At 42.9% G+C, this 18777-nt stretch overlaps 1 protein-coding gene across 2 annotated transcripts in view; it reads left to right on the top strand.

The window, feature by feature from the left end:
* LOC132384099 (large ribosomal subunit protein mL49-like) overlaps window positions 1–18777 on the top strand; it is a 167478-nt gene that overhangs the window by 82211 nt on the left and 66490 nt on the right. The window contains exon 5 of one of the 2 annotated variants that reach the window (XM_059955433.1): window positions 8534–8667. The exons of the other annotated variant lie outside the window; for it this stretch is intronic. The gene's annotated coding sequence lies outside the window, so the exon portion shown is untranslated. Of the gene's footprint in view, window positions 1–8533; window positions 8668–18777 lie in introns of those variants that run through there. 2 annotated transcript variants of the gene reach the window in all.

Raw genomic sequence — 18777 nt, forward strand, 5'->3', positions numbered from 1 at the left:
GACTACGAGAGTCACAGATAGGGAAGCGAACAGGTGTCCCTATGCTTGGGCCGAAAGGTATAATATCAAAGACGATGCGGATAATGTAAGGTCAAAGGATACATGTGGGGCACTAATGGAGACCCAGGGAAAATGATTGTCGCTACTCTGTTGCTTTTTTGTCTTTCCATAGCCTGTCTACATTCTTGATCCGTTATCTCTCGTTGGCCTTTGGCAGGACTCTGGTAGATCCCCATCACAGTTACCACTTACTGCCCGTTGCGCTGCTGGCATTTAGAGCAGCAATGGAGGTACTTCGCCCCTGTCAACAAAGACATGGAAGGATTCTCCATCGTTGTTTCCGTATGTTTTGAGAAGTCTTATTTGTTATCCTTAATGGGATCCCCCAAACCTGGAGGACCGGTGGACCCCTCTCAGACTGGCCTCTACCGTCTGACTGTTACGATATTGAAAGTCAAAGCACAAGTCCCCGACTCCAGCTAGCATACCTCTGCGGGACCATACAGCACGCAGGCCTGGAGACGTTACGACAAGTTTGTGGATCACGGAGGATCACGGATATTGCACCTTCACAACCCCTGAACACAAGAGATTCAGTGGTATGGAACCTGCCCCAGGTCTGGATTATCCTTGATTCGGGTTTCGGCAGAAACATCGACTATTTATTTTCCTCCAGAGATACTGCCTGAACCTGCGGAATTCCTTCAACATTTTGTGTGAGTTATTTTCCGCATTCCTGCGGTCCGCCTTGCAGTGCCACAATGTATGAACCCTGTAAACTCTCCTCAATACCACATAGGAGGCCATGAATGATTCCTGTTGCGCTCCACAAGTTATATCTCGCGATTTATTCCAACGCTGTTTTCACAAGTAGGATCGCCATACATCCATGCTTGAACTCTTCAACGATCCATTTGGCTTTTTGTTTACAGCCCTACATCTCTTGTGGAGCCTTTGACATACGCCTTTTTTGAATTTGTGGTCATGTCGAGAGGTTCCACTTTCTAAGCTCTTTCCTGAATATCATGAAGGATTCCCCAGTGGGAAGGGGGAATGTTTGTATCAATGAATTGCAGTCCAGTATTGTAATTATTTCTGTCGTTGAATTGAACTGGTTGGACTCAATTGTAAAATTGGAGTGCAGTGTTGTGTCTTTGCAGATATTGTGTGTTACAAATCCGCTCGGCACTGTATCACTCCGTAAGTAAATAAAAGTTTCAGCACCTCAGTCCCTCCATTTTCCAGGCCCCAGCTGGACTTCTATTCAGCATTACTGGATCTGGCCTGTACCGTCCGCTGAATGGTATCTGCTGACCCGCAGCACTTGTCCCCAACACCTTGCCACACAGTTATAAACTCTCCCACATGCTGCCAATGAATCCATTGGTGAGAGAATTCGCTGGACAGCGTCTAACTCTAAATTGTCGTTATTGCGCTGGTCTTACCTGCCCTGCAAGAGAGTCCAATAAACCCCATATCTGTAACTGTCACACTGACCAACTCCTCAGGCTCAATTTTCTCTGCACTGTCTTAGTTCTTCGCCCGCTTGCAAGTGGAACAGGGAGTAATCCTGAGAACAATACAACAATGGACCTTCTTGTTGACCTACAAGATAACTCGCTATATTCTCTTCTGAAGCCTCATCTCTCTCTCTCTCTCTATCTGTATGTCTCTCTCTCTCTCTCTATCTATCTGTATGTCTCTCTCTCTCTCTCTCTCTCTCTCTCTCTCTCTCTCTCTCTCTCTCTCTCTCCCCCTCCCTCTCCCTCTCTTCTCTCTCTCTCTTTAGACCTATAATGGACCAAAACATCTGGTTGCTCTCCCTGCACGTGTCTGCTCTGACCCATGCTTCAGTAGTCATGTGACGCACTGTCCTGCAGTCTATGGCGCGGCCTTGGCTGACGTCATTATCGCTCACCGAGAACACTGAACGTTATAGCAGCTGGATAGCACCTCGCATCGCGGTATCTGTGCTGAACACAATGCCAGATTAAAATAAACCTCTGCTGTTTGTGGCTCATCCATGTTCCTCCATTTCCAACATATTGGCGTGATGATCTGAAAGCTCTTCAATGCTTCTGTGGAGCATTTTTCTAGGTGCTCAGTTTTGTCGGAGCTGCTGAAATCATGGGGGATTCGGCTACGTAATCAAACATCTGAAAATTTATCTATTTGATGCTATCGCCTGAAGCAGGAAAGGCACTGGAACGACAAGACGGTAACGAAATTGGCACCTCCTTGGAAGGTTCAGGGAACATTTCATCTACATTGAATTCACTTTCCACGCGTTACTATCAACGTTACAGTTGATCGTTAGTTGAAGACTATTTAAAATAGGACAATAATGATTAAAAAAGTATGACTAACACTGACCCTCTCCACTGAAAATAGTTCAAAAACACCACATGAATGCCTTCTAATTCTCCTTGAAGTCAGAATATGATAGACAATGACACAAAGAGTAAAAACAGATGAGACTTTATGTTCGTTCAGTGGACTGTGTCGAATGTGACCAGTGGGAGCACTAACTGATTTATGAGTGATTGCGACTTGTGTATAAGAACTACCCAAATAAGTGCATGCAGGAAATTGCAAACATTGGTACAACTGTTCGCTGCTTCAGGTAGAAGATGGGATATTCCACAATTTACAACATCGTCAGACTTTACTGCCCGGTACCGGCAGCACTCGGTGTTTCAGGTAATGTCATGTTTTTATAATATGCTTGGGGCATCGTAGATTAAGGTGCATATACTGTCCAGTCCATCTTTTCTGGACGATAAAAATCGCCATTAAGTTATGTTCTAAATGCAATTCGAGGAAATTTAACGGTTTAATTTTACATGGGGATGTAATTGAGTTGGCTGATAAAATTATATTCATTAATGTAGTGTTAACCTTGCTATCTGTCATTTGATATTCAATTACTAAACATAATATTTCCTCATGGATCTTCTCCGATAGCGGCGAAATCAAGGTCATGTAAATGACATATGATTTTTAAGAGGAGTCTGTCTGCCAATTATTTGCCTGTTTTTCTCCAGATAAGCATAGGTTTGTCCTCAAATCAGTGGTTGCGACCGTTACTCCATTTCTTTTACCTTTCGAGCGCGACCGTCTGCTGAAAGGAGGGGCATAACCTGTGTTCTGTTCTGCTGTCTGACCTGCCACTGATACGGAAGAATGAGGAGGCCATAGACAGGAGCTACAGGGAGGTAGTCACCCCTAGACTGCAGGAGACAGATAACTGGGTGACTGTCAGGAGTATTTCATTTGGTTTTGATGACTTATGCAAGGGCTTCTACCTTTTTCAGCGCCTTCTCCCTTGTAATAATACCCGCACGAACTTCTCTTCCCCCCACCTTTCAGATCAAGGCACACAGCTCGTGTCTTGCACAGTGAAGAGTGACGCAAAATATTTAGTCCATCTCCTGTCTCTTTGTCCCCTCTTATTATTCCTGCGGCCTCATTTTCTAGCGGTGCTATACAGACTCTCTTTTATTTTTGACATATTACAAAACATTTACCGTGCACTTTAATATTGGTCACTAGCTTGATTTCATGTTTCATCTTTTCCATCTGAATGAGTCCTTTAGCTGCTCGTTGCAGGTGTTTTTAAATAATATTCCCACTCCTCTAACTTCTCGCTAATTTCTACTTTGCTGTATCTCTGCTCGTTTGCTTTTACATTAGCTTTAAATTCACATGCCAGCCACAGATGTACAATTGGTTATTTCTCAGGTTTTACACCTTTCTAAACCGCACCCTCCTCATTTTCCCGAGCAACTCACGCCATGGCAGCTCTGCTATTATCCCTGTCGCCATCTGCTTCCAAATTACTTTGATTAACTCCTCTCTCATTCTACTGAAATTTCCTTTATTGCGTTGAAATACTGCTCCTTCAAACGCAACTTTCTCCGGATCAAATTTCAAGTTGAAGTCAATCATATTTTGGTTGCTGTCTCCTGAGCGTTCTTTCACTTTACGATACCTAGTTGACTCCGGTTCATTACATACACCCAATCCAGTATAGTTGAAAACCGTTAGGCTCCGCACCAAATTGCTCCTGAAATCCCTCGCGCAAGCATTCAACAAACTCACTCTCTTGAGATCCATTACCAAAATGATTTTCCCAATCATACTGCATGTTGAAATCTACCATGACTATCACAACATTGTCCTAGCAGATGGGATATTCAGCAATATACAACATCGTCAGAATTTACTATCCAGTGCTTGCAGCACTCGGTATCCCAGGTAATATTATATCTTTATATTGCACTCGGGGTATCGTAGATGAACTGTACCTTGAAAGTCAAGGTACATGTACTGTCCAGTGCATCTGTTCTGTCATTGGACAGTGAAAAGAATCCTTTGCAGTTGATTTAGATACTAATTCAATTAATTTCCATGGAACGCTCCGCAGTACATCGATAAGAAATGTGCGTTTTAGTATAGTCTGTCGGTCTACTCTTGAAATTATTTGCCTATAGATCTCCAAACAATATTTGTCTTCAAACCAGCGGCTGCGGCCATTTCTCCTTTGACCTGTGCCAGCTGCTGAAGGGAGGAGTATAATGTTTGTTCTATTCCGCTCGGGGAACTTCAGCATACGTGGGGGTATGAGGGGATTATAGACAGTCGCCCCGCGGTTGCAGGAGACATGCAACTATGTTACTGTCAGGAGAAAGAGGGGAAATGCGCAGGCAGTGCCGAGTACTCCTGTAGATGTTCCGTTCACCAATATTTATCCTGAATTAGATAGCGTTACTGGGTCTCTGGCACTGATTGTGGTGTTATGGCTCAGATGAGCAGATTGTTGAACAGAACTACAGTGTTGATAAGAGAATTCTTCGTCAGAGGAACAGAGATGAGGTGTTGTGGGAGCAATAGTCACACCCCGATGTGATGTGTCCTCACTGGTGCCGCGGTCAGGGATGTCATTGCGTTCCCAAGGGCAGGGCTGAGCAGCCAGAGATCCGGGTTCGTGACGGATGAAGGAAAGGGGAGCAGAACCGCAGAGAAATCTTAGCGAGCTAGTTACAGGTTTGAGAAACAAGTCGTCCAGGGTTTTAATCGCTGAACTGCTGCCTCTGCCATGAGGGTACGAATAGAATTGCTTTGAAAGTGACTGTGTGGTTAGGGAACTGGTGCAGTGGGACCGGTTACACCGAAACACGAAGGCGTCCAATATCCTTACCGATAGCTTGGCTAGAGCTGTTTGGGTGGGGTTAACTAGTGTGGTAGGGCAGAGTGATCTAGCTGATGTTGAGTTAATTCGGTTACAAACTGAGGGAATGCGCAGTGACATACCTATCAAGACGAAGCTGCTGGCAGAGCAAGCTTCAGACAACAGGATGAGTCGCAACGTAAATGGTGGACAAATGGAAAAAGGCAAATACAGGATTGAAGGTGTGATTTGAAAGGGTGCAGTTTACAGGACAAGGTAAGGGAACTTGCACCACAGGTACAGATTGGCATGTCTGATTTTCTAATCAACACTGAATTATGGCTCAAGCAAGATTACATCTGAGAGCTTAATTTCCAAAGGGTGGACGTTTCGAGTGAACCCTTCATCGGGGAGGAGAAAAAAAAAAGATAAAGACTAAGAAGGTGGAGAGGGTAAAAAGAATCACGAGGTGATATGTCTAACCAGGAGAGGTGCTCATGAAGGAAAGAGCTGGGAAGAAGATGGTTGAAACAGATAAAGGGCTGGAGAAGGGGGCTTGTTTACGAGAGGACAAACGTCCATTGAAGAAACTAAACGTGGGTGGAGCACAAAGAGGAGGTGCTCTGACCTGCTGAGTCCCTCCAGCACTGTGTGTGTGTATCCCTTGGGTAACAAGCATCTGTAGACCTTCTCTTGATTGCGGCAGGATATGGTCTACAAATTAAAACGTGAGATAGAAAATGCATGTCAAAATGTCAATATTACGATAGTCACGGGATATTTCAATATGCAGAGAAACTGGGCTGGTGATGTATCACATGAGAATTTCAAGAATTTCTACAAATGGCTTTTTTAGAGCAGATCCCGGGTGAGTTGACTAGGGGATCAGCAATTCTGTATTGGGTACTGTGCAATAAAGCAGAATTGATTGCAGAGCTTAAAGTAAAAGTACCCGTGCTGAAAGTGATTATAATTTGATCGTAAATCACCCCGAAAACTGAGAAGGAGAAGCTGAACTCAGATCTATCAGTCCCTAATAAAATGGCACTACTGAAGCTTGAGAAACGAGTTGTTCAGAATTGATTGGAAAAGATCTCTGGCGGAGATGACAGCAGAGCACAATGTCTGGAATTTCTGAAAGCATATTCGGAAGGTATAGGGTATATATACACCTTACAGAGGAAGAAGTATTCTAAAGAAAAGATGACACAAACGTGACTAACAAGGGAATTCAAAGCCAACAGAAGAGTTAACGAGAGAACATATAATAAAGCAAAATACAGTGGGGTTAGAGAATTGTTTAATTTAAAACCCAACAAAAGGCAACTATGAAAGGCATTACGAAGGTGAAGATGGATTACAAAAGCAACAGAGCCAATAATATTAAAGAGCAAACCAGAAGTATCTTCGGATATATGAAGTGTAAAAGAGAGGCGAGTGTGGCTATCGTCGTGTTGGAACAAAGATGTTGGAGAGTTAGTAATGGAGAGCAAGGTATGGTGGATGAATCGAACTGATTATTTTACATCACTCTTCACTGCATGCTGTAAGTTCCAGATTGCCAGGGGTCATGAAATTTGTGAAGTGACAATTAATAGGCAGAGGATCCTATAGCTGGTAACTCCGTTCACCTGTACAGAGAGCATGCAGAGCGTGACTTCTGATTATAATTTTGATGATCTGTCTCCCTGTGATCAGGTAGGTCTGAGTGCCTGTTCACACCTTGTTAGGGCAGAAGGCTTCCCCGGTGGTCTCCAAATATCTCCCGGTTTCCGATAAAATGCGTTCATGGCGTTTTGTCGATGCAACTATCAAAAACAATTCATTTTAAAAGTAGTAAATTAAATAAACTCTTTTAAATAATAATAATAACATCATATATCTGAAATTATATCCAATCACTCCACTACCTGCGCTGTTCTCCCCAAGATACCATTCTATTCAGGACAGCTTTTGATCATCTTCTTCTGCGGCATTAAAACATAGAAACAGCACATGACACACTGTGCGGGGGACATTACTGAGGGAGCGCCAAACTGCGGGGGACAGTACCTAGGGAGCACCACACTGGGAGGGGCAGTACTGAGGGAGCCCCACTGTGGGATGGACAGTACTGAAGGAGCGCCACACTGTAGGAGAGACAGTACTGAAGGAGCGCCACACTGCTAGGGACAATATTGAGGGAGCGCCACACTGTGGGAGGGACAGTACTGAGGGAGCGCCACACTGTAGCAGGAAGTAGAAGGATCCTCTTTTGTCATTATGGGTGGAAGACAGGGGTATTCTATAGGACAGAGATACCGGGGAGCAGATTGGGAGGCAGATTTTGGAAAGGTGCAAAAATAACAGGGTTGCTATCATGGGTGACGTTAGTTCCAAGGGTTTAGGTGGGGCAGAGTTTGTTAACTATGTCCAGAACGTATTCCGGTCACAGTTGTTGACAGGCCGATTAGGGGGAATGTCATTACCCACCCTTTCTGTAGCTGTAATAGTATCCCTGATACTATGCCACCCCTCCTCCCCTTTTTCCCCTTTCTATTACTGATATCCAGGAATATTGAGAATGCATTCCTGCCCTGGTGCCAGCCAAGTCTCTGCAATGAGAACTACATCACAATTCCATGCATGTATGCAGACTCTCAGTTCAGCTTTGTTCCTGATGCTTCTTACATTGGAGTACATACACTTTAGCCCTTCTACCTTACTATCTTTACACCCTTTATTCTGCTTCTCTTTCCTCAAAACCTCTCTATATGTCAGATCTGGCTTTACTCCATGCACTTCCCACACTGCTCTATCGCTCCGGGTACCATCCCCCTTGCAAATTAGTTTAAACCCTCCCAAACCATGCTAGCAAACTTACCTGAAAAGATATTGCTCCCCCTCCAGATCAGGTGCAACCCACCTGTGCTGGTCCCAACTTCCCCGGAAGAGATCCCAATGGTCCATGTTCAGAATTGGAATCTGAACGTTTGCTCACAGAGCTGCCTGAGGGCACCCTACTGCCAGGCTGCGGCTTTGCAGTAAACTAGAATAAGCTTGATTGGGCAATCCGAAACACATCTCAGTCAGCACAGGTAGAATGTTACCCTGGCAGAGAAAACAGACAATGACCCGATTGAGTATTATTCACAAATAAAGGCATACTCGTCATTCTGCAGTAACTGATAGTAATTGATTTTATATAAATCTTTTCAGTTAATGTCACGGCGATTGTGATCCTGTCCCGCGGGAAATGCGGTCTGTCCAAATGCATTCGCGTCAACCTGGTGGCCATGGCGGCAGCCGATCTGATGGTGGTAATCGTTTTCGTTATATTAGAGCGGATAAATTATATCTACTTGTTTGCTAATTTCTTGCTAGAAACTCTGGCGTGTTCTCTGCTGTTTGTCTTAAATTTCGTGACCTGGGCTGTTCCATTTGGTTTACGGTCGCTTTCACTTTCGATCGCTGCGTCGCCATCTGCTGTGAGAAGTTGCGAAACCGATATTGCACCGAGAGAACAGCGACAGTGGTGATCGCGACAGTGAGTGCAGCGTGTTGTGCCAAGGCCGTTCCATTTTACTTTGCAGTGGATCGATGGCGTTGTGTCCCCGTAGATGAATACTTCACGTCACCGCTGTGGAAAGCCTACCAGGTATTTGACAGCATCACAACACCGTTACGACCGATCTGTTTAATTGTGCTCTTTAATGTTTCGATTGCCAGACAGATTATTGCGACAAATAGGGTTCGTCAGGCACTTCGGAAAAGCAGCGAAAATTGTCATGATCCAGAGGTGGCAAACCGGAGAAAGTCAATGATTCTGTTGTTCGCTATTTCAGTCAATTTTATATTATTTTGGATGCCCAATGTCGTACATTCGATGAACTGGAAAGCCGAAAATTATTCCTACACAGACAGATATTTCAGCAAACCGACCTATATCCTGCAGGTATGTGGGTTGATGTTGTCTTCTCTCAGTACCTGCACCAACACGTGTATCTATGGACTTACTCAGAGAAAATTCAGGGAGGAGCTAAAGAATGGAGTGAAGAATCTGTTTGCAGCGACGGGGGTGAATTGGAAGTAAATTCCAAACACAATTATTCCTTTATGCAGGATCAAAACAATTATCTGTGATGGTATTTGATTTGAGCTTCAAGCGACCGTCGTTTCAGTGTCTCGCTGTATAAACGGTTAACGGTGATTAAGCAACAGGAATAATGTTATTATTATCTTCATGGAATTGTTATTGACTCATATATCATGAAATTTAAATTCCTTATGTTTGAAGACAACGTATCTAAGAAAATGAATAGGAAATTATCTGATTCACTCACGAAACACGCTGTTGATCAAATATCCGTATGGATTTAAAAACATCATAAAACATTAAAAATATTCGTATAATCCGAAAATGATCATTATTTGCCTCTGTTCACGGCATTGTAGATTCATATCAATATCTCTAAATGTCAGCAACAAACGGTAACGTCTTTACGATAATTGTAGAGACTGGTTACTCTACCCCTCTCAGTCATATATCGATGCCAGAATGCCCGGGGATAGGTAAGCAGTAAGGGCTACTTTGTATTTATCAGTCACGAATGTGCTTAGGTTTGTCATTGTGTTTCGGTAATGCTGACGCCTTTCATGTAAGTTAATGCGCGCTACTCGTCTGCTGTTATGTTTTGGTAATAAAGCTAGAAACACGTTCCTCTGAACATGTCCATAAGACCATGAGATAAAGGAGCAGAATTAGGCCATTTGACCCATCGGGTCTGATCCGCCATTTCATCATGGCTGATCCAATTTTCCCAATCTCCTGCCTTCTCAGCATACCATTCAGGCCCTGGCCAATCAAGAATCTATCAGCCTCTGCATTCAAATATACATCAGACTTGGCCTCCACTGCTGCCTCTGACAAAGAAGACCACATATTTATCACTGTCTAAATAAATTTCTCCTCATCACCATTCTAAAATAACGTCCCACTATTGCGAGGTAGTACCCCTTGGTCTTTGACTCTTCCCAACACAGTTAACATCCTCCCTTCATTAAATTTACCAAAGCCAATGACTATCGACGGGATCCCATTATGACAGCCGTGATTCTACTGAATTCCAGTGAACAGAACCCCAGAACAATCAAACGTTTTCCCTAAGACAATCCTTGCAATCCTATAAACATTTTCGTGAATCTCCGTTCAAACCTCTCCAGTTGCACAGCAGGCTCTCTAAGATAAGGGGCCCAACTGCTCACAATCCAAGTGATGCCTCGTCAGTGAGTACAGTACTCAAAGTGTGGTCTGACCAGGGTCCTATACAGCAGCAACATTACCTCTCGGCTCCTAAACTCAATCCCACGATTGCACGTCTTAGGCTCTGGTATAATGGTTGCCTTTTTGAAGCAAGTGGGAAATTCGGACTGTAGCAATGAGAGGTTGAAAATGTCCTTGAATACTCCTGCCAGTTGGTTGGCACAGGTTTTCAGAGTCTTAACAGGTACTTCACCACGAAGTTCGGCCTTGGGAGGATTCACTGTCTTTAAAGACAACCGAATATCGGCCTCTGAGACGGAGATCACAGGGTCATCAGGTGCAGCAGAGACCTTCACAGCTGTAGTTGTGTTCTCCCTTTCCAACTGTGCATAGAAGGCCTTGAGTTCATCTGGTAGTGAAGCATCGCTGCCATTCGTACTATTGGGTTTTGTTTGTAGGAATTGATGTCTTGCAGACCTTGCCAGAGTTGCCGTGCAATCTCATGTCACCTCCAAACTCGTTCGAAATTGCCTCTTCGCCCTTGAAATAGCGCTCCGCAAATCATACCTGGTTTTCTGGTACAGGCCTGGCCTCCAGCAATCCAATCTTGCCTTCTAACTCAAGCCCTCTAATCCAGGCAATATCTGTACGAAATATATTTGCACCTTTTCCAGCTTAATTATATCCTTCCTATGATTTCGTGACATGACATGCACTCGATGATCCAAGTGTGACCTCGTGAATATTTTGCACCACTATAACACGATATTCCAACAACACCAGTGCCTCCATGATGAAGACAAGCATGCCATGGAACTCCTTCACCTCAGCACGACACGGAACAGACAGACGTCTCTCACACATGAGGATGAATTTCTTGTACCTGAGGGTGGGGGAAAATCCGTCCTACTCATTATTACAAATGGTTGCTTCTGCAGGTTCTCAGATTTGACGGATATGTTCAAATCATGACATATTCGGCCACGCAATCAAATTTCTCTCTGAAACTGTAACTATCTAACGCCACCGCCAGAAGCACGAACGGCACTGGAAAAAACATGAGTGCGACTAAACTTTCCCCTTCCAGGAAGGCTCAACGCACAGTTCAGCCACATTGAAGTTACTTCATCTCAGTGACACACCTGAGACTGACAATCGGAACCTGGAGATTGTGTTTGTCTTCTAAAAAGAAATAAAGAGTATAAGGTTAAAAAGTATGTTTAACGAATCACGCACTGAATATGTTTCGAAGCATCAAATGAAAGTCCTTCTCATTCTCCGTGAAGAGCTAAGTATGACAGACAATGACACAATGAGTAAAAATAGTTGACATTGTGTGTTTGTCCAGTCGATTGAGTTTAATGAAACCGATGGGAGCACTGACTCATTTGAGTGTAGTTCGAACTGTTGTTTAAGAACTCTCAGAATCAGTGCATGCAGGCAGTTGGGCCGATTTGTACAACTGCTTCAGATTGGAAATGGGATATTCCACAATTTTTATCACCGTTAGAATTTACTGCCCGGTGCTGGCCGCACTCGGTATTCCAGGTGATATTGTGTCTGTGTATTCCACGTCGGGCATCGCAGCATAGTTGTATGTCGATTCCTAACGTGCATATACTGTCCGGTGCCTATTTGTCTGTTTGTGGACGATGAAAAGTCACGTTCGCCGTTATTTTATATTCTAACGGCACCTCGCGTTGATTTACCAGTTTACCTTAGCACTCTAACAGGAACATAAAGATTCTGTCCCCTCAAAATTTCACCTCTAAATGACCTCCATTTCTCTATTATATCCTTCCCATAAAACAAATTGTTCCAATCCACTCCTTCTAAATCCTTTCTCATCTCCGCAAAGTTAGCCTTTCTCCAATCAAAAATCTCAACACTGTGTTCAGTCCTATCCTTCTCCATAATTATATTGAAACTAATAGCATTATGATCACTGGACCTGAAGTGCTCCCCAACACATACCTCCGACACCTGGCCTATTTCATCCCCTAACAGATGATCCAACACTGCCCCTTCTCTAGTCGGTACCTCTATCATTGCAAGTACTTCCTTTCAATTTACCTTGGCCGGAAGCTTTCCCACTCCGCTAAAATACTCCAACGTCAGAGATAAATCATAAGCGTTCCTTTGCCTTAAGCTGTCTAATCGCCTATGAGTTATTAAATAACACCTAAACCAGTCTATATGAACCCCTCGTAGGTTTAAAGACAACCTACTCTAAAAAGCCATGTTATAAGCATTTCACAAATTCACTCTTCAGTTCAATCACCAGGATGATTTTCCTAATCTACGTGCATGTCAGCATTCTCATGAACATAATAGCATTGCTCTTTTGGGACGTGTTTATAACGGCCATCAGCGTCCTTTTACCCCAGCAGTTTCTCAACTCAACCAACAAGATTCAACATCTTCTATTCCGAAATCACATCTTTCTAATTATTGGATATCATGGTTTACCAGCAGATCAATTTCATCCCCTTTTCCTATCTCCGCATCGGTCATATACAATGTGTAATCTTGGACATCCAGCTCCGAATTACAAGCATCCTTCAACCACGATTGAGTGCTGTACCCGATATCATACACGGCAATCTGCAAAAGTGCAACAAGAATATCCACCTTATTTTTACACCCCGTGCATTGAACCTTGAGCACTGTATTTGTTACAGTTTTTGATTCGACATCCTTAATGCACTAATATTTACCCTACCGTCTGCAATTTTTCTACTAAAATCTGCCTGCTTCTCCTGACATTCCCACTGCACGCTCTCTTTTCATCTTGACTATCCGTCCTAATCACTTGGTTCCCATCCCCCTGCCGAATTATTGTATGATCTCCACAACAGGTCGAACAAGCCAGACCTTCAGAATATTGGTCGCTCTTGCGCTCAGTGCAACCCGTTCCTGCTTTCATACCTCCCCCAGAAAATCTCCCAATGCTACAAGAACCTGAAACCCTGCCCCCTGCACCAGCTTCTGAGACACGAGTGTTTCAACCAAATCATCTTTTTTATACCGTCACTGGCGCATGGCACAGGTAGCAAACCAAAACTTTCTATCCTGGCGGTCCTTGTTCTGAGCTTTCTATCTGGCCCTCTAAATTCTCTCTGCATATCCTCGTTGCTTTTCCTTCCTATGGCATTGGTACCAGTATGTACCAAGATACCTGGGTGCTCTCGCTCCCGCCCCCGCCCCATAATGTTGTCGACGCGATCCGAGATGTCCTTGACCCTGGCATATAACATCCGGGTGCCCCATTCATGTCCACAGAATCTGTTGTCTGTACCTGCGATTATCCATTCCTCTATTACGACAGCTCAGCTTTTAACCTTCTATCTCTTCTGCACCACGAATCTATACTCGCTGCCAATTACTTGACCTCCGTGGTTTTACCCTGGGAGATTATTCCCCCACAGCAATATTCAAATTGACCGACTTATTCTTCAGGTTAATGTCCCAGGAGTGCTCTGTGCTATCTGCCTATTCACCATCCCGTTCTTTTCCTAACATTCACGGGCAACTTATGGAAACTAGTTCCCTATAACAAGAAACGATAATCTTCTCAGTCACCCGTACAAGTTAAAGGTAATCGGACTGCTGTTTCAGATCCCTAACACCGTATTCAATGAGCTGCAGCTGATGCATCTTCGCAAATAAGTTTGCATGTGAGACTCTGCATGTCCGAGGACTCCATTATCCAGCATGAAGAACACATAACGGGCATTTTATCTAAATTAAGTAAATCTAACACAGTAAGAGGAAAGGGAAACCTCACAGAAACTTACTCGGCAATCTACCCAGAGTCAATTCCATTTCCGACCTGAAGTCTCCTTTGAACCGCACCCTGACACTGCAACAAAGAATTCCAGCAGATCTGTCAGGAAAGATATTCTCTTCAGAAAACTATCCTGCCTTTGACCTATTTTATCATGTGCTGCCAAGTACAATGGACTCCAACATCCCTGCAATCACTTTAATGAGGCTAACTGACCTATCATTTCATGACTTCTACCTCCCTTCCTGCTTAATCACTAGAGTGACATTTGCAATTTTCCATTCCTCGGGTGCCTATCCAGAATCTAGTGATTCTTGAAAGACAATTCTGCATGCCTCTAAAATCTGTTTAGCTATCTCTTTCAGAACCGTTGTATGTAGTGAACCTGGTCCAGCTGACTTACTCAACTTCAGACTTTCCCGTTCCCGTGCATCTTCCCCTTAATATTAGCACACTATACTACTTCAGGTCAAGTCAATTCAAGTCAAAACGCATTTATTGTCGTTTTAACCATAACTGCTGGTACAGTACACAGTAAAAACGAAACTACATTCGTCCAGGACCGTGGTGCTACATAAACCAACACAAAACGACACTAGACAACGTGAAAGAACACAAAACTACATTAGACTTCAGACCTACACGGGACTACATAAAGTGCATAAAACAATGCAAGACAGTACAATAATTAATAAACAAAGGAATAGGCACAGTAAAGAGCAAATTTCAGTATAATAATAAATGATAAAAATGTAAACAATCTTCTGCATATCCCTCCTCCCACCCAGTGTCCTCAACAGTGAAGACCGAGGAAAGGCCTTATTAAGTTCCTCTGTCGTTTCTTCGTTCCCTATCGCTGCCTCTCCAGCCTCCATTTCCAACAGCCTGACATCCATTCTCGTCTCTATTTTATCCTTTAAATATAGATAAAAAATTGTATCTTCTTTTATGTATTGGACAACTTCGCTTCGTATTTCTTCTTTTCTCTGCTTTTATCGGCTCACTTTTAAGTTTTAAGACTAAATTGGATAGATACGTGGATGGGAGTGGACTGGAGGGTTATGGATTTGGTGCAGTTCGGAGTGTTCATTGCATAGCGCGTTGAGCTATATCCAAAATGTCAGCATCTGATTAGTTTAGAACCTGGTTTTCATAATTCATGGTCCTCCTAGATAACTCATAGATACTTCTGTACGGTGCAGTGGGTGTTGGGGTTGTGTAGGTTTGGTGGTGGGATTGGAGGTTATACCTGGGAGATACGTTCAAGTCGTCATCTTATCGATGTTGTAGAAGTCTTCTGTCTCCCGTTTTGTGTCCCACACAATTTTACACTTTTCGAAGTGCTAACTCGGTTCATCTACGGTGTAACTTGTTGTCATTACCTGGGACTTACCTACCCAGTATTCCACAAATCAGCTATAATTTCTGAAGTTCGACATGCCCCACCCGCGAAAATGATGAATACTCTCTACCTCATCTCTGCCTCTCGTGTGCTATAACATTCCATCAGGCCTCTCGACTGCCCACCAGCTACCGAGGAAAACTGTCCCGACCCATCCATTCTTTCCGTGCAACTCAAGCATTGCAGTCCAGTCAAAATCGGTGTGAAACTGCAGTACACTGTTTGCAGATTAATTACATCTTTCCTATGATCCAAAAGAGACCCAAAAATAATTTACACAAGTAAAAAACGATATATCAACTCGATGATAAAGGTAATTTTACAGAGCACCTGCTCAAAGTATGGTGTACATGACAGAGAACAGAGGTTCGTCGTTCTTAATAGAGGTATGGAGGGATTTCCCATGCCTGCAGTTGATGAAACGGTGGTATTCATTGTCACAAAGGGTTACTTGTTTGGAGCATATGTGCCGGTGATTAGATTTGGTGGACTTGTGAAAATCATGAAAACATCAACGTAAGCAATTTTTTCTTTCTAATCTGATAGCTAAATATGATAGACAATGACCCAATGAATAAAATTAGTTGCAATTTCGTGTTTGTTCAGTGGGTTGTGACTAATGTGACTAATGGGAGAACCAACTGATGTAACCGTGGTTCTAAGTGCTATAAAAGAACTCCAAGAATCCGTCCATGCAGGTAATTGGGAAAATTTGTGCAACTGATCGCTGCTACAAGCGGAGAATGGGATATTCCGCAATTTTCAACTTCGCCAGAATTTACTACCCGGTGCTTGCAGCATTCGGTATTCCAGGTAATGTTAATGTCGGATTATGCTCGTGGCGTCGCAGGTTAACTGTATCTTGATGTGCAACTTGCATATGTTGCCCAGTGCACCTTTTCTGTTATTGTGCTATGATTCTAAATGTAATTCGCGTTAATACAATGATTTACTATTATTTCGAGATATGATTGAAGAGTTTGATCCATGTCTATATATATATCGGGCACCATCCATGGAGAGGAATAATTATTAGATGTTTCGCGTTGAGACCCTTCACGAGGACTAAGATTGCAAAGATATTGCTTGACCTATCATCCTGACACCACGGATGTTGCCTGCTTGGGGACAGGATCCGGGATGTAATATATTTGTCGCAGGGTATTCCCGGGGAAGAGGGTGAGCAGCTAGAAATCTTCGTACATATTACCTACATTTTTTAAGTAGTCTAGGTGAGGAGAAACTGAGAAGAGGTATGAGGGAGATCTTCAAAAGTTTGAGAAACGGGATTTCCACAATAGTAATCACTGAATTTCTGCCTTTACCACGCAGCAGTGAAGCTTTTAATAGGACGATTAGGCAGGTGACTGAGTGGCTGAGAGTCAGGTGCAGGGGATTAGTTACACATTAACCCGAACGGGTTCAATATCTTTGCGGCAGGTTAGGTATAATTGCTTGAAAAGCTTTAAACTTGTTGGCAGCGCGATGATAACCAGAGTGATTGTACAGAAATTGCATAGATCGTTTTTACAAACAGAGGCAATGACAATAATTCTTGACACAACTCGGTAAACACATGACATATGCATCTTAAAGAGGAACAAGTATTGTAAAGGAAAGATATCAGAAAAGTGGCTCACATGTGATTTCAAAGTCAACAGAAGGGCCAAAGAAAGAAGATTCTGTAAATTCATTATTCTTAGTGCCAGTTTGAGCGACGCTGGTTATGTCGGATCAGTACTTCAAAAGATGTTGTGTCTGAAAAGGGACTGCAGAACAGATTATTAGTGTACATTATTGAATTCAGTCCGATATGTTCTCAGTACATGCACTGAGATATGCTGATAAAACAGCTTGCATACTTTTTTGAATAATACTGGAAATAACTGTCGAGTTTTGATTTAAACATCAGTAGGGTACTACACTCAGCTACACAACTTGGTAGATCTTTCCATTTATTTAAACCTAGTAAAGAAAAAAAAATCTTAAACATTTCTGAAACATCCTTTTACCCTGTGTAGTTTCTGGTGCATTAAATTTGATGTAGCAGCTGGCAATGACCTTACTTAATCCTTCTTTTTTACTAGTGGTGCCAGAACGTTTCCATGCCACTGTAGACTGGAACAAAAAATAGTCGAAAGTTAGAGGAGCGGGAAACTTTGAAAAACCAAAATAAGACAATTATCAAAGTCATTCAGTAGGTGAAAACTAAATATGAAAAGAAAACAAGGGATCAATAAAAAAACAGAAGGAAAACAGAAGTTTCTTCAGATACATAAAGTGCGGGGAAACAGAAATGTCAGAAAGAAGACAAGTCACCTGGACAGTGTGCACACCAATGTTTCTAAAGAAGTTAGATACGTATTGGGGGCATTATTAATGATCTTTCAATCATCACAAGAATCTGCATTTTTTTCCAGAATACAGGAACATTGCAAATTGAAAATTCCTCAAGGGGGAGAGAGGCAGTGAGCAGGAAATGTTAAGCCATTTATTCTGATCTCTGTGGTTGGGATGATGTTGGAGGCAGTGGTTAAGGATGTGGTTCCAGGGTACTTGGAGGATCATGAAAAATGCAACGTCGTTAGGATGGTTTCCTGAATCTTGCCTGACGAGTCTGTTGGAATTCCATAACGAAATAACGAGCAGGATGAAGAAGGGAGAATAGTTTGATGTTGAGTGTGTGGATTTGTAGAAGGCTTTTACAAGATCTCATCAATGAGACAGTTTAACAGGCTTCGATCCCGCTGTATTAGACGAAAGTTTTTAGCATGAATATGCGAAGAAACTACAAAGATCTGGGCGTACAAGGACTTCAGAGCCCTTGTCCAGGATTTGCCCAAAGGTTAATTTGCGTGCTGAGTATGTGGAGCGGAAAGCAAATGCGATGTTAGTATTCATTTCAAGAGAACGAGAATATAAAGTCGAAGATGCAATTTTGCGAATTTATGAAGCACAGGGGAGACCTGGTTTGGAAAATTCTGCGTAATGTTGGGCACCAAATTCTTGAAAAGATGCAGAAAACGCGGGGGGTTCAAGGAAGTTTCAGGAACGTGATTCCAGGATTGAACGACTTGTCAAATGAAGAAAGTTTGATTATTCTGACCGATATTCACTGTAATTCAGAAGAATAAGCTGTAAGCTAATCAAAATTTATGGGATTGTTAAAGGCCGCG

Source organism: Hypanus sabinus, chromosome 31 (assembly GCF_030144855.1).
Source record: "Hypanus sabinus isolate sHypSab1 chromosome 31, sHypSab1.hap1, whole genome shotgun sequence".
In the NCBI taxonomy this organism is placed as follows: Eukaryota; Metazoa; Chordata; class Chondrichthyes; order Myliobatiformes; family Dasyatidae; genus Hypanus; species Hypanus sabinus.